The sequence below is a fragment of the Sus scrofa genome, chromosome 12 (assembly GCF_054392235.1).
Source record: "Sus scrofa isolate SSC_HxYL_T2T_F1_AM1 chromosome 12, Sscrofa_HxYL_maternal_Yorkshire_Landrace_v2.0, whole genome shotgun sequence".
Lineage (NCBI taxonomy): Eukaryota > Metazoa > Chordata > Mammalia > Artiodactyla > Suidae > Sus > Sus scrofa.
This window is the reverse complement of record NC_139394.1, coordinates 16961801-16978169: the sequence shown is the minus strand read 5'-3', so window position 1 is coordinate 16978169 and position 16369 is coordinate 16961801. Positions and strand designations below refer to the sequence as shown.

The following is a 16369-nucleotide window of genomic DNA, read 5'->3' as shown; positions in this document are numbered from 1 at the left end:
GACTGACACACTGCCTGCTGCACCAAGGAGGCAGGTCTTAGAAGGTGCTTGACACACAGAAACGATAGGAGGATGGATACTGAGGCACTTCCCCAATATGAAGAATAAGCAAAGACAGTCTTATGCAATGTTTTAGAAATGCTATATTTAACATTTTAATAGATTATATGAGAGATATACAGAGAATTTCCCATTTTGCAGATGGAATGATGAGCTTCCTGATAGTGAAATAAATACTACATGGTGTTGGAAAAATAAGGGAACCGAGAAGTGGAAAGGATTTTAAGTGTATCAAATTAGAAACATTTGCAAAAACTAAGATTTATTTTTGGTTTAGAGAATACTTTGCAAGCATGAAAGTTGTCTAAATGTCTGAAGGGCTGTCCAGAAGAAGAGAAACTAGAGTTGCTCTAGGCAGTTCCTGTGTAGACAAAATTAGACCTAAAGCAGAAACTGTAGAGGAAGACATTTCAACGCAAAATAAGGCCAGGCTTTCTAAGCACCAGACCAGACCTGACCGAAAAGGTGATTCTTACCCTGAATCACCTCTAAAAGCCCTCTGTGATACAAACAGCTAAAATACAGCAGGCAAGAAAATGGCAGATATTACAGCATGCAGCATGGACAAATGAAAAGGCATTTACAGGAAAAAAAAAAAAAATCTAAGTTTTACCTAAAGGATGCATAGTTTCCAGTCAAAAAAGAATCTTGTTTGTTTGTTTTTTGCTTTTTAGGGTCGCACCTGCAGCATATGGAGGTTCCCAGGCTAGGGGTCGAATCAGAGCTGTAGCTGCTGGCCTATACCACAGCCAAAGCAACTCGGGGATCCAAGCTGTGTCTGCAACCTACACCACAGCTCACAGCAACTCGGGATCCTTAACTCACTGAGCAAGGCCAGGGATTGAACCCGAAACCTCATGGTTACTAGTTGGATTTGTTTCCACTGCTCTACAACAGGAACTCCAAAAAAGAAATTTTTGAATTACAGAATATTGCCTAAAGACAATGTGATGTTGTATGCAAAGTGGGAGGGGAAGAGTATTGCAAATTCTATTGGCAACAACAAGGAAAACACTGTGAAAAGAACAAATTTTCTCATCTTCCTAACAATCATAATTTAGCTATATCTGAAATGCAGTTCTGATTGGTTACCATAAATCCAGAAAGGCAAAGCAAGGCTGACAAAGAGCCAGAGAAGTATAAACAGAATGACTAAGAGGCTGAAGGAGTTTTCACTGGAAGTTACATTTTAAAACCAATCCTCTTCAACTGAGAAACACCAAAGTCAAGGGGCACTATGATCAATATCAGAAAAGGTATCAATATGGTAAATACTAACTCATTCACCAAAACTTGGTACAATATATTAAGCTTTTAAACTTTAAAATGTAGATCTCTTTTTTGTACAAAAAATAAAAAGAAAGTTGTGGAATGTGTTATCACCAAGAGGTATCAAGAAGTACATAGGAGTTCCCGTCGTGGCGCAGTGGTTAACGAATCCAACTAGGAACCATGAGGTCGTGGGTTCGGTCCCTGCCCTTGCTCAGTGGGTTAACGATCTGGCGTTGCCGTGAGCTGTGGTGTAGGTTGCAGACGCGGCTCGGATCCTGCGTTGCTGTGGCTCTGGCGTAGGCTGGTGGCTACAGCTCCGATTAGACCCCTAGCCTGGGAACCTCCATATGCCTCGGAAGCGGCCCAAAGAAATAGCAAAAAGACAAAAAAAAAAAAAAAAAAAAAAAAAAGAAGTACATAAAATTATGTATAGTAAGTCCATTCTGGGGTCCTACAGTATAGAAGTGACGTCTGAGGTGAGGCTTTAAGTTTCTGAAGTTAACATAAAATAAATGCTTCACCTCAAAACATCCTTGGTGCCAACCAAGACAAGAGTTTCCCTAATAGAGCTGGTACAATTCCTTTCATTATCTATGTATGTACATTTGAACAACATGGGTTTGAACTGGTCCACTTATACATGGATTTTTTTTCAATAAATAAATGCTATATGATGCTCAGTTAAATCCCTGGATGTGGAACTGCAGATACAGAGGGCCTACTACAAAGTTACACTCAGATTTTCTACTGACGAGGGGTCAGTGCTCCTAACTCTTTCATTATTCCATGCATGTAATATATGTGTGCACAATATATATATAAATTCTTTATTTTTATACATTTAGTATCATTCTTAAATATCTCTATGTCCTGAATTTTTCATTTAGCATATGCTCAACATTTTAAGACATTAAAAGTTCTTTAAAAACATTGTTTTATCACTGTATAATGGTTCACCCTCAAATATGCCATAATTTACCCATTAATCTGACTGTTCATTCATTAATTTCACTGCTTATTCTGTTTTCACTTGTATAAATAATGCTATAATGAATATCTTTGTTCACAAATCTTTCTATATATCTCTATTTTTCCCCCTTAAGATAAATTTCTACAAGTGGAATTACTGAGGTAAAGGACGTTTTTAAGGGTTTTTGATATATGTTGCCAAAACACCTTCCAGAAAAACTGGACCCACCACACACTTCCACCATCAGTTTTAGAGACTGCCCCCTCACTACCTTTGACAGTATAGTTCAATTGCCAATTTGATAGGTTAAAAAAAAAAAAGTGTATTATTTTAATCTGCATTCCTTTGATTATTTACCAGAATAAAAATGTTTCTTACAGGCCTCTCGATCATTTGTATTCCTTCTTTGCGAACTCTGGATCATGATTTTTGTCAGTAAGGCTTTTTTTATTGCCTTTTGGTCTGACAAACTGAAAAGCCTCTGAGATAGTCACATATTGGCGACCTCAGCTCCCCCTAGTGGCCACAAATTACTACCACGATCAAGACCTAGACTAAAAATAACCCATACACTGCAATTAAAATCTTGTCATTTTCTTTTTTTTTTTTTTGTCTTTTTTTGCTATTTCTTGGGCTGCTCCCGCGGCATATGGAGGTTCCCAGGCTAGGGGTCTAATCAGAGCTGTAGCGCCGGCCTACGCCAAAGCCACAGCAACGCGGGATCCGAGCCGCGGCTGCAACCTACACCACAGCTCACGGTAACGCCGGATCGTTAACCCACTGAGCAAGGGCAGGGACTAAACCCGCAACCTCATGGTTCCTAGTCGGATTCGTTAACCACTGTGCCACTACGGGAACTCCAAAATCTTGTTATTTTCTGAGCTGTTGCTATAAACACAATCCACACATGGTGATAAAAGATAAAACATTATGTGTCTAGGGAGTTCCCATCGTGGTACAGCAGAAACAAATCCGACTAGGAACCATGAGGTTGTGGGTTTGATCCCTGGCCTCACTCAGTGGGTTAAGGATCCAGTGCTGCCAAGAGCTGTGGTGTAGGTTGCAGACATGGCTCGGATCCTGCATTGCTGTGGCTGTAGTGTAGGCCGGCACCTGTAGCTCCAATTAGACCCCTAGCCTTGGAACTTTCATATGCTGCTGGTGCGGCCCTAAAAAAAAAAAAAACAGTGTGTGTCTAAACCCATAGTTAACAAAGCTGTAATGGAAAAGGAGAGAGCGGGGGAGTTCCTGTCGTGGCATAGTGGTTAACGAATCCGACTAGGAACCATGAGGTTGCAGGTTCGATCCCTGCCCTTGCTCAATGGGTTAACGATCTGGCATTGCCGTGAGCTGTGGTGTAGGTCGCAGACGCGGCTCGGATCCCGCGTTGCTGTGGCTCTGGCGTAGGCTGGAGGCTACAGCTCCGATTAGACCCCTAGCCCGGGAACCTCCATATGCCGCAGGAGCGGCCCAAGAAATGGCAAAAAAAAAAAAAAAAAAAAGGCAAAAAGACAAAGAAAGAAAAGGAGAGAGCAGACACCTGATCACTAATGTTTAATGAGTAATGTCACAAAAAAATTTTTTTTTAATTTTTTACTGCCAAATTACTATCTGGATGGAATATTACAAACCTAAAATTCATTTCTTTATACTTTATTCAAATAGTGTAAAAACACTCTAGTTGCCAGATGACACTGGGTTGTCAGCACAGTGGTCCTTTTCAAAAGCAAAAAAAAAAAAATACATTTCCAGAACAGAAAGAAAAAAGGAAAAGAAAAACACCTATGCACCTTTCATCATTCAATGGAGGATTAAAAAACTAAAGACCTCTTTGTAATCTTTATTCCAAGGCTACAAAGCTGCTCACACTAAACAAATTGAATCTTATAGTTCCAAAGGGTATGGCCAGGATTGGCGAATGGATGTGACTAACTCAAGCTCTTCCACTGATATCCTCCTAAAGATGAACTTCACAGGTTGGACAGAACAGTCCTCAGACCATTCAGTCATTCAACACACATTTACTAAGTGCCATCGCATTGCAAGCAGTGATGAAGAAAGACAGGACACAGCCCCTACTCTCAAAGAACTTGGAGGCTAGCTGGGTAGAGAAGCAAACTTGCAATCACTATACAATACAAGTGCTAGGGGTACACACAAAGACAACGCCCGGGTACCCAAGAAGCTCTCCGTGTCAGTTACTGCTGTTGCTATACTTCACCGTTATTAAAGAACTAGGAAGTACATTTCTAGAACAGGACAGGGAGCCATTTTAAAGAGTGGCAACGGCTTGTGTGAGGCCCAGAGGCAAAGGAGCAATAAGGTGCACAGAAGGAACTGCAAGCAGTTCAGTGCCACTGAGTACAGAGAGCTCAGGAAGGAGCAGAGGCGATGATCTGGGCCAAAGGCCTGTGTGCTTGGCAAAAGCGTTTGAACTTTATCTTGAAAGCCAGGTAAGCCATGGGGAAGGAGACATATGGTCGTACAATGAGAACTGCATTACTCAAGGATCAACTTGGAAGACAAAAGACAGTCAAGAAGAATGATCTGAAAGTGACTGAAGGTCATACAGGCTAAGGGTGATGAAGTGTGAACTCAGAAGAGAGAAGTGCAGGTGAGCAAGGATCTCAAGAACATGGTGACCTGGAGTTCCCACCATGGCTCAGTGGAAACGAATCCAACTAGGAACCACGAGGTTGCAGGTTCAATCCCTGGCCTTGCTCAGTGGGTTGAGGATCCGGCGTTGCCGTGAGCTGTGGTGTAGGTGGCAGACAAAGCTCGGATCCCGCACTGCTGTGGCTGTGGCGTAGGCCGGCACCTACAGCTCTGATTGGACCCCTAGCCTGGGAACCTCCATATGCCGTAGGTGCAGCCCTAGAAAAGGCCAAAAGATCCAAAAAAAAAAAAAGGAACCCTGACTTGAGTGAGTGGGTGGGGGATGGGACCACTCACTAGGTCATAAAGATAGGAAGAGGTTGGACTAGGGGAAGTAGATGATGGGGTCATTGTGAAATGAACATGGAACATCCAAGTGGAGATGTGTGTACGGGACAGGAGATCAGAAGACCATTTGGAGCTGAGAAAAACACATTTGCAAACCATCAATACATGGATGTGAGACTCATATATGGAGTGAGACACAAAAATGATGTCGCCCAGGAACTGCATAGGCTAAGAGAAGAGAAGGTCAAGGTAAGTTAAACAATGAAAGAAGAAAAATGTCTGCAAAGAAAACTGAGAAAGAACAGCCGGAGATGACAGCAATGACAGAAAGGGCCAGCACTCACAACATTTGAACTTTACTGTGTACCATTTGTACTTTTATGTGTACTATGTGCTTGTCATGTATTAACTCATATCTTCCTCACAACAGTCCTGTAAGGGTAAGTGCCATGATTATTATTTTTTAATGTCTTTCTTTTATTTTTTTAAACTGGCCACGGCAGGCAGCAGCTTCTTGTGGGATCTCAGTTTCCAGACCATGGATTGAACCTGGGCTGCAATGGTGACAAGTAAGTCCTAATCACAAACCACCAGAGAACTCTTTAAGTGCCATTATTTTTAATATTCTACTATTTTCCCCATTCTTTAGATGAGGTAACTGAGGCACAGGGAGGGGCATACAGTAAGTGGCATAGCTGAAATACGAATCTAGGAGTCTCGCTCCAGAGTCTAGGTTCTGTATCACAACCTTTCAGTGCTTTGCAGAAATGAAGACAAGAGGCCAGGAGGGAACAGTCCACAGCATCAGAAACCACAAGGCGGCTCAGAGGATAAGGGCAGGAAGGGATGACTCTGTTCAGGCACTTACACTGGAACACAGGTAGAAGCTAGAGAAATAATTCACGGACAAAGGGACCAGCGGTTGCAGTCCAGGGTTTTGTGTTCTTAAAAAGTGAAGGAGACTTGACTGTGTTTATAAGCCGAGGGCCAAGAGCCAATAGGGAATGGAAGAGTGAAAATGGGTTGGGAAAAAGGACAAATGGCAGCCAGAGATCCCTACTAGTGGGGAGAAATAGCTCAGGAGACAAGAGGGGTGACCTAGTGTGAGAAGAAACAAAGACAGGGACAGGATTGGGCCCAGGAAGTCTCTTCCCTGACAGATTCTGTGCTCCATGACCTAAGAAGCAAAGTCATTGGGGGAAGGGTTTTCCTTTGTAAGCAAGGCAGCTGTGTAACTTCTGAAGAAAGCCTCCAACTCTAGGTAGTAAGATGCTTTCAGAATTATAATGTTAATTTATACTCTTTTTTTGGTCTTTTTTTCTTTTTGCCTTTTCTAGGGCCACTCCCTCGGCATATGGAGGTTCCCAGGCTAGGGGTCCAATCAGAACTGTAGGTGCCAGCCTATGCCAGAGCCACAGCAACTCAGGATCTGCAACCTACACCACAGCTCACGGCAACACTGGATCCTTAACTCACTGAGCAAGGCCAGGGACTGAACTCACAACCTCACGGTTCCTAGTCAGATTCGTTAACCACTGCGCCATGACGGGAACTCCAATTTATATTCTTTATTTAATTCTTTTACTCCTGTTTTCACTCTTATCTGGCTACCTCATTAAATTATGATCTAGGCTGCAAATATTTCACAAGATGATTTCTAAGCAAGAAAAGAAAAATCTAGCAAAAACTAACATCACTAGACTGTTCAGAATAAAAATAATTTTTTCCAAAGACTTATTTTTCAATTTCTTCAAGTACTTGAATATATTCTCTGAGCTTCCAGAATTTACTATGGCTACTCTCTTCGTCCTCTGGAGCAAACCAGCCAACAATGCCCAGAACTGCTCTCCTGCTCACGACCTGACTTCTCTCCCCAACTCCAGCCCCTAGCACTGGTGCTCTGCCTCAGCCTGGTCAGCACTCTCTCTGGCCTAACAGAATGGCCCTCCCTCCCACAGTCCAAACAGTTTCCCAGTACTATGAACTCCTTCACTTCAGGACAGGAAGAAAGCAGACGAACTTAGGAACTAGTCTCTGAGGACAACTAGCAAAGAAATTTTATAACACATATTTATCTAGAGCAGTCCCAGACCACTGTAAAAGTCTGATGAAAGCAATGGAACTTTCCTCTCCATAAAATGCACACAGGCAAAACTACATCATTTTACATCAGACTATCAAAAACCAAACTATCAACACCATTCTTCCATAGAATGGTTTTATCCATAGAAAAGTCTAACTATAATGGAATAATAAAAATCATAAATAAATAAATATGCTTTGGAAGAAGAAAGAAGCAAAGACAATACAAAAACTAAAAAAAAAGGAAAAGAAAAGAAAGAAAGAAAAGTCCCTCTAGCCATCATTAAAGATCTATTTACTCTTTCTTGGCAAATAATTTATACACACTTAATATACTGGTATCCTAATTTACCATAGAAAGAAGGCATTAAAATAGAGAGCTGCTGGAAACTAGAACAAGGCCAGTAATAGCCTGACACTAAGGTAGGAGATCAAGAAAGTAGATAATCAAAGACAAAAGGATATAAAGACGAGCCTGAGAACACGTAATACATGCAATCCTCCACCAACACAGTATATTTTACAACGGCCAAAGCCTCACTGCCTCTTGGCACAGTACATAAGTGATGGGCATAGTGAGGCTCTTCCGTAATTTTGGATTATTATTAAAAGATAAATTTTTTTGTTCAGTGCTTTCTTAAGGAGGCAGAGAAGCAGGTAATAACTTTTAGAAAAATGTTTACCTAAATGACAACTTTTTAAAGTCTTAACACTAGTTTCAGGAGAGGAAACCATGAAACGAAAGTGCATACAGGCCAGTGGAGAAAAGTAAGAATTAAAAACAAAACAGAAGGGTCGGAAGCAGGCAGATCATCATGGGTCTCTGTGCCACGTGGAAAAGGTTGAACTTTACCCTAAAGGCAAGTAGGAGGGGAATGGAAGCAGAAGGCCAGCCAAGTCAGTTAGGCCAGAGGCGGGACTTCCTCAAGGCCTGATATTTCTGGAATAACCCATACAGTCTAGCCCCTCAGAGAAGTTAAATGTTGGAGGATAACCATGCCAGTTTCTTCAAATATGACATCTGACTGAATATAAAACATCTCTTTATTCACATAGCAGAGGGGGTGTTAATTCCATATTACTGAGTATCCTTAGTTCCCAAACCCCTAGAGACAGATACCTGGGCCTAATAATTACATAGTAAGGAAATCCCAAAGTTCCATCAGTTTCTACAAAGCATGAGACATAGAGAACTGATGGTAATCTTGACCTTAACTTTTCAGATCAGAATTTTACAGATAGCTCAATAAGAAAACCATTACCTTCTAAAGCTTCATTTTTATGTAAATCTAAGGTGCCAATAACAAAAATCTATGTATTAGAGACAAATCAGTTAAACAATAAGGTCTTATACAGCACAGGGAACTACATTCAATATCTTGTAATAAACTATAACAGAAAAAAATGTGAAAAAGTGATTCAGTGTATATCACTTTGCTGTACAATAGACACTAACATTGTAAATCAACTATATTTCAATTTTAAAAAATAAAAAATACTTTTTTTTTTTAGGGATACACTCGCAGCATATGGTCGCATAGGGTGGCACATGTGGTGGTTCCCAGGCTAGGGGTCGAATCAGAGCTACAACTGCCGGCCTATACCACAGCCACAGCAATGCCAGATCCAAACCATGTCTTCAACCTACACCACAGCTCAGGGCAACACAGGATCCTTAACCCACTGAGCAAGGCCAAGGATTGCACCTGCATCGTCATGGATACTAGTCAGATTCATTTCTGCTGCACCATGATGGAACTACCCAAAATAAAAAATACTTTAAAAAAGACAAATGTGTGAGAAACCTAAAGAAATAACCTATTTCTTTAAATCATGTGACCAACTTGCACCAAAATTTTCATTTCCTATGTACGGCTGTTGAAGGTCTGCTACCCATGATGTATGACATTAGTCTGTGGGGCTGACAAGGCTAATGGATGTTGTTATGGGCTGAACTGTGGACTCCCAACCCCTAGTACCTCAGAATGTGACCTTAGTTGGAGAAAGTGTCTTTACAGAGGTAATCAGGCTAAAATGAGATCATCAGGATGGGCCCTGATCCAGTATGACTACTGTCCTTTTTATTTGTTTTTATTTATTTTGTTGTGGCTGCACCCATGGCATATGGGAGTTCCTGGGTCAAGAACTGAATCTGAGCCACAGCTGTAGCAATGCCAGATCCTCTAACCCATGTGCTGGGCTGGGAATCAAACCTGTGCCTCTGCAGGGATCAGAGTGCTGCATTCAGATTCTTAAGCCACTGTGGGCACTCCTATTGTCCTTCTGAAAAAGGAGAAATTAAAAAAAAAAAAAAAAAAAAGTCATATACACAGGGGGAACTCTATGTTATGCTGCCACAAGCCAGGGACTAGCAGATACTAGAAGAATGGTTAGAGATCCTGCCCCCATACCTTCAGATGAAGAATGCCCCTGCCCTCAGACTTTTAGCCTCCTGCACCGGGAGAAAATACATTTCTGTTGTTTAAGCCACTTAGTTTGTGGCACTTTGTTATGGCAGCCCTAGCAAACAGATGTCAGGAAGAAAATTAGCAGCTCGTGTTTACTGAGCCCATACCAAGTATTATTCTAAGCATTTCCCATCAACAAACTCATTTAGTCTTTAGAAAATCCACCCTAGGATCTAGGTACTAGAATTACACCCGTTTTACAGATGAGGACACCAAGTCTCTAAGGGGTCAAGAAATTTGCCCAGCATCAGCCGAGCCCTCACTATTATCACCAGCTATCAGGAACTGCTATCTGTAGTAATTATTTTAATACCAGTAGTAGTTCACTAAGCCAGACACCATGTCCTTTGCAGATATAATACCCACAACAATCCTATTATTGCTGTGGATATGTAAATGCTAATTTTATTTCCAGGACAAAGGAGGACTCTGGGAGTTCCAATTTTGGCGCAGCGGAAATGAATCCAAACTGACTAAGAACCATGAGGTTGCGAGTTCGATCCCTGTGCTTAAGGATCCCAGTGGGTTAAGGATCCCGCGTTGCTGTGGCTCTGGCATAGGCCAGCAGCTGTAGCTCCGATTAGACCCCTAGCTTGGGAACCTCCATACGCTGGGGGTGCGGCCCTAAAAAGACAAAAAGACAAAAAAACCCACAAAAAACAAAAAACAAAGGTGGACTCTGAATCTCAAAGAGATTTTCTTAAAATTTCTTAAAATTGACCCAAATCACACAACCAAAGATGTGACAGTGTATCTAATTGCCAACTTGAGGGAATAAACAATGAAAATCTTTTTTTTACTAGCATTTTAAGAGCAAGTGAAATTTTTTAATGCCTGACCTTGCAATTCAATACTAGAAATATACATCTACAAACTCAAAATTCCTCAACATCCTAGGAGAATATGTGCCCTAGATTACATTATAGTGCCCTTTGTATGTGCATTCCTTCAAGCACTGTTCAAGTGCTATCGGCTCTCTCAGCTGTGGCCCCTTGACATTTCTCTGACTTCCAGACATAGAAGAAAAGATAGAAGGACTGAAGGGCTTTTTTTTTTTAATTTTTGTATTTAATTCTTTGATTTTGATACAAACATCAGAAGGTGTAAAAAAAATAAAACAGAAGTCTCCTTTCCACTCTGTTCTCTACCTGCCCAGTTCCTAGACTTAACGAGTAATCAATGTCACCATTTTCTTGTTTATTCTTCTACAGTTTTTTGGGGTTTTTTTGTCTTTTGTCTTTTTAGGGCCACACTTGTGGCATATGGAGGTTACCAGGCTAGGGGGCGAATCTGAGCTGTAGCCGCTGGCCTACGCCACAGCCAGGGCAACATGGGATCCCAGCCACGTCTGCAACCTACACCACATGGCAACACCAGATCCTTAACCCACTGAGCAAGGCCAGGTATTGAACCCATGTCCTCATGGATACTAGTCTGATTCATTAACCACTGAGCAACGACGGAAACTCCCACAGATTTTTTTTTTTTTTTAATGCATATACAAAAAGCCCATACTGGAGTGTCCGTCATGGTGTCCTGGCCCAGTGGTTAACGAATCCGACTAGGAACCATGAGGTTGCGGGTTCGATCTCTGCCCTTGCTCAGTGGGTTAACAATCCAGCATTGCCATGAGCTATGGTGTAGGTAGCAGACGTGGCTCAGATCCCGCGTTGCTGTGGCTCTGGTGTAGGCTGGCAGCTGTAGCTCCGACTGGACCCCTAGCCTGGGAACCTCCATATGCTGCAGGTGTGGTCCTAAAAAGAAAAAAAAAAAAAAATCCCATACAAATTTTCTTTCCTCCTTCGTTTTCAGAGAACACAAAGGGTAACATATCACACGCACAGTTCTGCATCTTGCTTTTATCACTTAACTGTATATTTTGGAGGTCTTTCCATATCACACTGAATTATCTTTTAATTACATCTTTTTGTTTGTCAAGAATACTTTTTACTTGCTTTCATTACAGTTCAGTCTAGCACACAGGCAACCAGCAGTCCCAAAGAGCTATCTGAGACAGCTGATGGCAGCACCATATCACACACCAAGGACCATCCATCTCCTTTCTCCATCTCATCTTCTTTGCTCCTTTCACCAATGCACCTAATTCTCCTCCTCTCTGTTCTTCTCCCATCTCATCCATGCCCTAATCCTGACAACTGACCTAAGAACATCAAACATCACTGATACTGCTTAGTCATGGCCAGCAATAAAGAAGCTGCAGACCCATGATATAAAGAGAAAAGGGTAACTAATTTCCATGGGAATTCATAATTAACAAGAGTGCCTTAAATTGAGGAGTTTTGTTTGGAGTTGTTTTTCTTTATGTTTCCTTTGGTACTTTGGTTCTTGAAAAGGATGAGTATTGGCACTATTTTCTCTAAGCCTGGAAACAAAAACAAGCACACACTTGGGTCTAGCCTTTGAGTAATGCCGGATAGAGTTCATTATGAATGAGATGATAAGAAACAAAGCATAAGAACTATAGAAAATGAGTATTTTGGCTCCAGAGTATACCTTTTTTCTAACATAAAAATAAGTAGCTGCAATCTGAAAACACATTCTAGAAACATTTTAGAAGTATTCACAACTGAAAAAAGTTCCTTCTCTTTTTATTTTTCATCCTGCAAATTCAATGCCATCCTCTTATCCTTAAAAAAGCTCCTTTTTCCCCTTGCCCAAACCAAACATTACAGCTGTTAAGGTTTTTAAAGTCATAAAAGGAGAGGGAAAAATGTTAGCAAATAAAAAATGTATTTAGACTCAGAAGAGGTCTTCCACTGATCAAAGAATTAAGTTAAGGCAGCCACATCATTAACAAGTAGTTAACAAGTGATAACTCACAGGGTATGGAGCACTGCCTTCACTCTGTATTCCTGTCATGCCACAGGCCTTTGCTACAATTTCAAGGGTTACTGTCGAACTTATCCCAGGTTCAGAGGTTTAGAGGTAAAATTTTAATCACTATACATAGCTATAGCTATCATAGCTACAGATACATGCATAGAAAAAGCAGGCCTCTATGTATCTAATTTATTAGTTAAAACCAAGGTGACTGTAAAATAAAATCTAACGTATTGATCCCCAGTTCCTTGGGTTTCTAGGGAACTAGTACCTGTTGATATCCCCTTGCCTTCTTCCTAAAAGTAACAGAGGCTGCCAGGTCCTGGCACTAAACACTCAATACCAAAGAGAAATATTCTTGTACACGGTCCTCCAATTCATATGGGTTCAGGACTTCTGGCTTGGTTCCCCATGCAACCCCTCCAACTCTACAGGGAGAGTAGCTGGAAAAACTGTGTCACTCTGGCTTCCTTCATATTAATATAAGCTCTCCTTATCCAACAATAGCAGTCAGAACACAAATGAAGATGATAACTCGGTCTATATTTACCTAAAAATTTCCCACAATCCAAATATTTAGTTTATAGAGACTGCATTAACCTCTGATTTATTCACCGCATTAATTTGGAATTCCACAGAGCAGATTACCACAAAACAATCTTAGCCACACTAGAATCTAGCTCTAGAAGAAGGCAACCTGTACCACCTGGTAAAGCTGGTGGGGGCCTTGCATCATTCCATATCTTTTCTCTCCATCCTCCCTCCCTGTTTCCTCCCTACATGTATCTTAAGCTTTGTCCTCTGCTTAGTTCTAGTGGAGAGAGTCCTTTGGCCATCTACGTACAAGAAACTAGAAGTAACCAAGAGACTGGAGAACCACCACATCAATAAGAGCTTTTTCATGTGTCCACACTGCCCCAAAGAGGTTTATCCTATGAGATGAAAATTGGCACAAAGTGCTACCTGTTGAGAAAAACAGTATAAATTCACATGCAAAGGACTAGGAAGTAGCAGGAGAACCCTCCGACAGACTATACACGTAGAGGAACAGGTCTTAGAATGTTCTAATACACTAAAATGAAGTTTCAGAGTAAACAAATGGTTAGTGACACATCTTTTGTAACACATGAATCAGCTTCAGATTTGCAAGAGTGGGACACACCCTAGCACCTATGACACTAAAGCACTCGTTTGAAAGTGGACCTGGCTGTTTGAATTGCCAATCCATCCTACTGAGATTGGGAACACAGTTTTATAAGTTTGTAGGCTGTCATAATTTAAAGTCAAAAAATAAACACATTATTGTAATCTGAGAATATCAGTAGTTAAGAACAGTAGCAACACAAAGTAAAGAGGAACTGATCAATCCTCAGAAGCAAACACAACAGCAGTTTTTTCAAGGGAAAGGCGAACTGCAAATTCAAGAATTAGAAAAATCCTCAATTCTAAAGAAAAAGAAATACAGTGAGACCTTTAATTAAAACAAACAAACAAACAAACAAACAAAAAAAACCCACACACATCTTACCTTAAGAGGCATCCAAACAGCATTCATAGTGTCAGGAATAGTTCAGACAATACTCAGAAATGAGCAAGAAGGGAGTCTTAGTAACCCCTCTGTCACCAAGTATGAGCAGGTAGGAAAATTTTTTTGTTTCAAGAAGGTATCTGAAAGAGAAGACTTTCATTTAGATTAAAAAATAATCAAGAATAAGCAAACAGTTTAAGTTATCTGCTTTTTTTCGGGGGGGGGGGGAGGGGGCGGCGGACTCATGGCATATGGAAGTTCCCAGGCTAGGGGTCGAAGCAGAGTTGTATGCTAGTCAGATTCATTAACTGCTGAGCCACAATGGGAACTCCAGTTTAAGCTATCTGGACAGAGAGTTGAAGTACTATTTGCTCACCATCTTAAAAAGATGTAGAAAATACCATCCCCTTTGGAAAGGGGCAAATGTGTGTGATATATGCATCTCCATACATACGCAGAAATATATTTTTACATAAAATTGGATTAAATATGTAACACATATTTTAGATAATACAAAAATTGGTTATCAAATAATTAGAAAACCAAAACCATTTTCCCCAGACAGAAAGATGATTAGCCAAGGTATTTCATAAGCACTATTAAAAAGTAACTTGTTAATAGATCACCTAAAAAAGACCCTTTAATTTCACTTAATAAATCAAAACCTCTCTGATCATTCTGATTGTCCTAAATTTCCTTAAGTTTAAGTTGCAGAGCCCATTCTACATGAAAAATACAATCCATTCTTGATCGAAGTGTTATAAAACAAATAAGAGATCTTTCTTGCCTAGAGATCTTTAAAAGCAGACCAAATAACTTAATTCTGGGGATGGGAGGGAGGCAGGGTTGTCTGGAGGCAGGAGGATGGATTAAATGACCTCTTGTAGGATCCCTGTTCAAGTCCTAGGCCTGAATGAAAATTCCAGCTTAACCAGTTACTGTTTTACTTAAAATGGAGGCTTGCCCGAATAGGGACAAAAATAACAGCACCCACCTCTCTAAAATAAATGTTTAAAAATTTAAAGACTATAGTACCCTCATTTCTAAGAAAAATTAAAAATAAAAACCTCTGGAGTGGATTTGTTCTTGCTATGCGTTTATCACAGCAGCTTCGAAGACTTGGCATCACTTTCCTCACCGCTCGTCGGATTGGGGAGGGGTTAGGTGGGGGGGGGGGGGCAGTTTGACTCTTGACCCAAGTCTCGGGAGGGTTTAAGCCACTCCATGATCTCCACCGCAAAAGCAAACCGGTGAGGAGAAAGGGGACAGCTCGAGTTCCCACCCCTCCCCCCACCTTGGACCCTAGTCCCAAACCTACCCCCCCTCACCTTCCCGCAGTGGGGCGACTCCTTCCTGGCCCAAACCCATTGTTGGGAAGGGGACGATAAGGAGAGTGGGCTCTGAGCAGAGGCGCCTGTGGCGGTTGCCCTGACTCGCTTCAGGAGGGGGCGGCCCGCAGGATGCAGCTTCCCGTCCTCTCCGCGTCGGTCCGTCCCACCTCGGCTCGGCCTGGCGCTCCGGGCTCTGCTCGGCGCCCCCATCCCCGGGCCCGGCCCAACCCGCCCCCTGAGCACCAGGCCCCCGGCCCCTCAGCCGGGAGCCCGCAGCCCAGGCCTGCGGGTGGGCGCGGGGCGGGGGTCCCTATGCCCCCCACACACACGTCCCCTCTCCCCCAGCCCAGCCGTTTCCAGGGCCCTCGGCGGCGCCCGCTCCCCGGGCCCGTCGGCTCCCCGCCTCCCGGCCGGGGCGCCCCCTCGGCCTCCAGAGGTCGAGGCCGCCTCTTCTTCCCCACCATCACCCCTACCGACTTGTGCCCCCACCCCCCCCGGGCACCAGTGCCAACGGCGGCTACCCCGGCCCCCGGACCTACCTGCACGGCTCAACCAAGCCTAGAAGTGGGGGCGGGGAAATCTTCCGCCCTCCTCTGTCTCTCATTGGCCTTTCCGGGGGACATCGGGGGCTCCATTGGCTAATGGTGGATGTCCGTCAGAGCGGTGGGGCGGGACAGAGGGGGAGAGGGATGCTGGTGCCTTGGCGTCTCTGTCTCTCTATCTCGCTGTCTCTGTCTCGGCTCTTGGAAACAAGAGACATTTGGATAGGAGGACTGGAAGGGGGCCTCAGGTGGAAGGAAAAGAAATAGAAATGCTGGCAGAGCTTCCCATCAGTATGCCACTCTGAACCCCCACCTAAGTCCCCTTTAGATCC

The 16369-nt window shown here is 42.5% G+C and overlaps 1 protein-coding gene across 13 annotated transcripts in view; it reads right to left on the bottom strand.

Moving 5' to 3' along the window:
* The window catches only part of KANSL1 (KAT8 regulatory NSL complex subunit 1), a 195588-nt gene extending 179527 nt beyond the window's left edge, over positions 1–16061 (bottom strand). For 10 of the 13 annotated variants that reach the window (XR_014820985.1, XR_014820986.1, XM_003131310.7 and 7 more), the window contains exons 1-2: positions 16035–16061; positions 14165–14304 (exon numbers count right to left, since the gene is read on the bottom strand). The gene's annotated coding sequence lies outside the window, so the exon portion shown is untranslated. Of the gene's footprint in view, positions 1–14164; positions 14305–15492 lie in introns of all 13 variants that reach the window. The other 3 variants (XM_013989922.3, XM_084984100.1, XM_084984102.1) reach the window with 1 other exon arrangement.
* Positions 16062–16369: the final 308 nt, after the last annotated feature.